This window comes from Phyllostomus hastatus, unplaced genomic scaffold (genome assembly GCF_019186645.2).
Source record: "Phyllostomus hastatus isolate PE091 unplaced genomic scaffold, TTU_PhHast_1.1 phas_contig_40, whole genome shotgun sequence".
NCBI lineage: Eukaryota > Metazoa > Chordata > Mammalia > Chiroptera > Phyllostomidae > Phyllostomus > Phyllostomus hastatus.
Window position 1 is genome coordinate 95,176,907 of NW_025333872.1, and position 4,989 is coordinate 95,181,895.

The following is a 4,989-nucleotide window of genomic DNA, read 5'->3' on the forward strand; positions in this document are numbered from 1 at the left end:
TGTCACAGGAACACGCGAGAAGAATTCTGAGCTCTCTTAGGACAGAGCTGAGAACGAGTTCTCCCATCTTCTCGAGCTCGGCCTTCTTGATCGAGAAGCCTTTCCCTGCCTCCCCCCCAAAAAAGGTGAGGAAACATGATGTCCTTGACTCCTGTTAAGCCCACCCCCTACGACCACAGCTTCCCCCCCGCCCCCCCGCCCCCAGCCCCTGGGAGAGGCTCGGACACGCAGCACCGGCCCTGGGAGCGCAGGACAGGCGTCTGCACTTAACCGGGGACCAGTCAGGCACTGCGACTTTCTCAAGTCATTACAGAGACCACCTCAATTTTGGCACTAAGGAAACTAAGTTTTTTGGTGAAAATCCAAGGGAGAAAAGATATCAAATGGTAAAAATCCTACTTTTCATTAATTCTCCCACTTGATAAAATCACTTGTTTTTCTCCTTTTGTCTTTCAGTCAACGATCATTTATTTAACCACTTCGCCCCCCAGTGGGGAAGCCGGAAGGCCTCGGACTGTAGAATGGGGGCGGGAGTTGACATATAATTTCCAGACATCCATACTGGACCCAAAAGACCTGTCAAGATGCCTAATGGCCCCATAAGTCATATACATGAAGCCATGAATCCTTATTTCCTGGATCCAGAAAGTGAACTTTGTCAAGAGAGCCTGTCCTGTACGATAATTGAGTCCCTCCTCCAGTTCAGCCAAATGCTAGGCTCACAGGCAAAGGGCTGGGTCTCGGGGGTGGGAAGTGACTACGAAGTTGAAAATTGGTAGGAGGACAAGAGGAGCCACCTCTCGGTGGCCCTGACCTCAGGCACAGACACAAGGGACACAAAGGGGACGCAGGTGAGCACTGTGAATGGTCAAAGGGAAAACAGAGCAGAGGAAAAAATGAAATTAAAGAAACCAAAGTATTGCCATGCTATTTTATCACATCAACCTTAGGGAAATCTGCTTGATTCCTGGTTGGGTTAAATGAAATGTTTCTATAGCGAATGTTGCATTGGTTCTCTTTGTTTTCTTTTTCCTACTGATATCTCAGTTCTCCGGATGGATTTAATGACGCCAGACCAGTGGCATGTAACCAAACAAGCACGTATTTTGAACGCCAGAACGGGTTAGGGTTAGCTCACGCCTCCACAAATATTAGCATCCTGATTTTAAAACAGGAAAGGCAGAGAAAGAGAAAGGCAGGACTGAGAGCATATCAGAAGCTACCCTGAGTTTCAGACCAAAAAACCAGGGTACGAGGGCGAGGGGATGGACAGCTGGGTGAGGAAGGGGCGCTCTCCCCGCGTCACCCAGCCCGTGGCCAGGAGCCAGCTGCTGCTGCCGCAGGGCGCCAACTGCCCGGGCAGAACGAGTGCATTTCATCTGGAGCAGCATCTTCTCTGGGAATGATGTTTCGTGCAAAAAAAACAAACAGACAATGGTTGCTCATCCTCTCAAAACATGGACGAAAAAAATACGGGGTGGAGATGGAGACTTTGCAAATGAAAGCCAGATTTCTGCATCTTTTCTTAAGAGTTGTTAAGAGACATGCTCTCACTGCAATATATTAGTGAGCACTTGACTGTAAGGGTCACGTTCACTCCCACGACAACAGCTCCAGACCAGTGGCCCGTGACCCCAGCAATGCTGTGGAGTTAGCACCTGCAGGCAGGACACCCCCATGTCCACAGACTAAAAAATAATAAACAAATAAGGTGATAGACGTGTCACTTTTCCAAATGTTTGTAAACGCTTTATAAGTAATAAAATATAACTTCATAAAAACATTACTAAATTTATATCAATTTTATATGTATACTTTTCAGTAACTTTGACATAAAAAATATAACAACCATAAAACAGAGTAACTGAAAATGTCACATTTCTTTCTTTTCTTCCAATCAACCCAACTCCAATTCTGAGTTCCGGTCCCTCTGGACAGGCAGGAATCCTTCTCCGGGCTCCCCTCACCCACTCGTGGTGCTGGTGTCGCACCACCAGTTCTCATCAATTTCCCCCAGTGACTCTGTCGCGTGCGGAAATCTTCTGTGACCCCGGGTGCCGGGGCTTGGGATCCAGGCCCACTGGGTACGGCTCACAGCCCCCGAGAGCTGGCCCCTGTCAGTGCCTGGGCCACAGAACCCCTCCTCCAGGCTCCGCATAAGAAGAAAGTAATACCCATGAGGAAACAAACTCAGTATTTCCATCAGTTAGCATGCCATTGTCTTGTATCAACGAGGGCCTAATTAAGAAACAGAAACCATGTAATAATTTTAACAGAGAAACACTGATGTAGAGAATTGCTAACTATAACAAAGGATTAACTATAAACAGATTAAGAACTTTATTAAAGAATACCCAAGAGATGAAAGATAATGCCCAAAGAAAGAACAAACTTGAAGAGGAGAACACCCCCACACACACCCCCTTCAGACCTCATTGGAAAAGGTGCGGGTGCAGCCCACCCACCGGTGGAGAAGTCCTCGGGCTGCCCTGAGCTACAGCTGGACCACGGGGGCGGGCAGAGGTCGGAAGGCAGGGGGACACGGCTGAAACGGGCAAACTGGAGGCCTCCCACTGCAGCGATGGCGGACCAGCCTGTAGGCTGGAGCTACAGCTGGGACTGGCAAGCAGGGAACACCCACTTCGGGGCGTAGGAGACTGAAGGCCGAAAGCCAGCCAGTAGGGTGTCTGTTAGCCTCACTGAGAAGCCACCCCCAGGGATGCTATCGAAACGCAATGAACGTGAGCAGCACGGGATGTCCGCCATTCATGCCACCGGCCACCGCAGGATGACGACAATGATGATGATATGAGAGAATCACGCCAGAACTAGGAAGCGCGCCCATCCTCATTCACCGTCAGTCTAGCGCCCCCTCCTGGCAGAGCCCACCCGCGACAGCTGAGCCTGGAGATGCTGGTGGGGCCCAGCGCTGCCGTCCAGCGCGGGCGGGATGAGGCAGATGTAGTGCTGAGACACGCAGACAGAACCGGCGTCTAAGAGGGAACTGTCACACACAGAAGGAGCCCTGATGCCTCACGCTCACCGTGTTTGGGAACTCATGATCAACACTACTGAACAGCCAGCTGTCTTCCATCCTCTTCTGTACGTCCCTGGCCAGGGATCCATCGCTGGTGGACGGCACCTGCATGGACCCCAGTACCTGCCTCCCCGGAAAGACCTGCAGCAGAGACTCCTGCTCCTCCTCCCAGGACCCAGGCCCTGCCTCGCCCTCCCCAAGTGGCCAGCCTTGTTGCCTGCCGCCCAGAAACCCGACACGCACAATAACTCCCCGACGCGAGGCTGAAGCTTCTGCAAAGTCTACCTGGGGATCAAACGGCAAAGACCACGAAAACTCCTCTGTGTCACCTCATTCAGCTTTCAGTGGGATGTTTATCAAACTCGTTTTTGGTGCCGGCGCGTATGCAGCCCTAACCTTGACCGCAGCTCACAAGCAGGGATGCGTGCTTCCCTGACGAGACATGAGGCTGAGTCGGGCTGAACCGCTGCGGCCACCGAGGACACACTTCCGGTCACATGTCAGGCCCCTCCCCACCCAAATGCGTCCAGCGAGTCCTCATAGAAGTAGGCAAACTTTGGCACCTTTTATCACTTCAGTACAAGTCTTCACTGAGTGACAAAATGCTTGTGAATTTTACTGAAAGAAACAAAGATCATACATAAAGAGAAAAATCGTTATTTGCAAACAACACAACTCTGTACCGTGAGGAGCAAAAACTCATGTGATCTTTCAATAAAGTGATCAGAAGTGATAAAAATATTTACATCATTTTCCAATATGCCAGGAAAAAATACATATAATGAAAAAAGGCACTCCATTATAAAACTAGCAACAGTACCTCCTGCTTAGGGATAGAGAAGAGAGAATTTCTACGCCGTTCTGAAGAACGGCTGGTGTCCAGGGGACATGGTCAAAGACCATCTCGTAGGACGACAGCACTGGACTCAGCGCCTGGCACACAGTGGGTTCTCAGAAATATTCACTGACTTGACTGGGCTCGAAAACCTAACACATTTTGGCAAGCTGACGTGCTTTATCCAACTGCACGGAAGATGAGCTCAGGTACAGGCCAAGTCTGCCGAGTTTTCTCCCCAAGGCTCTGTGCTGGACGGTTTTGCGACCAGCCGGCCCGTGGCGCGTGCCTTCAGCAGCACCTCTGCGCCGGATTCAGAGCAGTGTCTCCGGGGCAGTGTCCCCAAAGCCCAGGAGCACCAGGGCAACGGCCTGCGCAGAGTGCTGGGCCTTGCAGAGGAGGAGGAAAGGCAGGGACCTCCACCAGTCTGCGAAGGAGACCACACTTGGTGAGCACTGTGGAGGTTGATCGAAAGCCCATCCAGTCACCGACCTGCACACGCACACGCACACGCACACACAGCACAGTGAGAGGCCCGGTACTCGCTGTCCAGACCGAGCGTGCATCTAGACACAGACAGTAGCAGCAAGCTGGTTAGAAGTAGGCGAAACGCTAGGTTCCTCAAAGCTTTGCCCCCCTGTGGGTATAAACAAGGTCACACCAATTGTAAGAACTCAAACCAGTACTGGCCTGGCCGACACTCGCCAATCTGAGATCCCTGGTCCTCCACCCCTGCCCCACACCCCCTCACAGGGGTCCCCACTCTCCCCCCAGTCTTGGTATTCCCTCCAGCACTCCCCATCACCAGCACGCACCCTGCCCCAGCTGTATGCGATCCCCCATGGTCCCCAGGCAGTTCTGAGGCAAAACGAGGCAGGAGCCTCATCACCCCCGTGAGATGCACGTGGGCAAGGTCACCAGAGAGAGTCTGTGGTTCTCCACACCTTGCCGAGGTCACGGGAAACCAGGACATTTAACTGGGGAGACAGATCGCAGCCTTCACGACGGAATCTGGAAGTGCCTCTCCCTGCCAGGGCGGACACCTCCTGTCCAGGTCGGTAGCTGTCCGCCCTGGACGGCCCCCTGTGCAGATGCGGGCCAGCACGCTCGCCTCGGC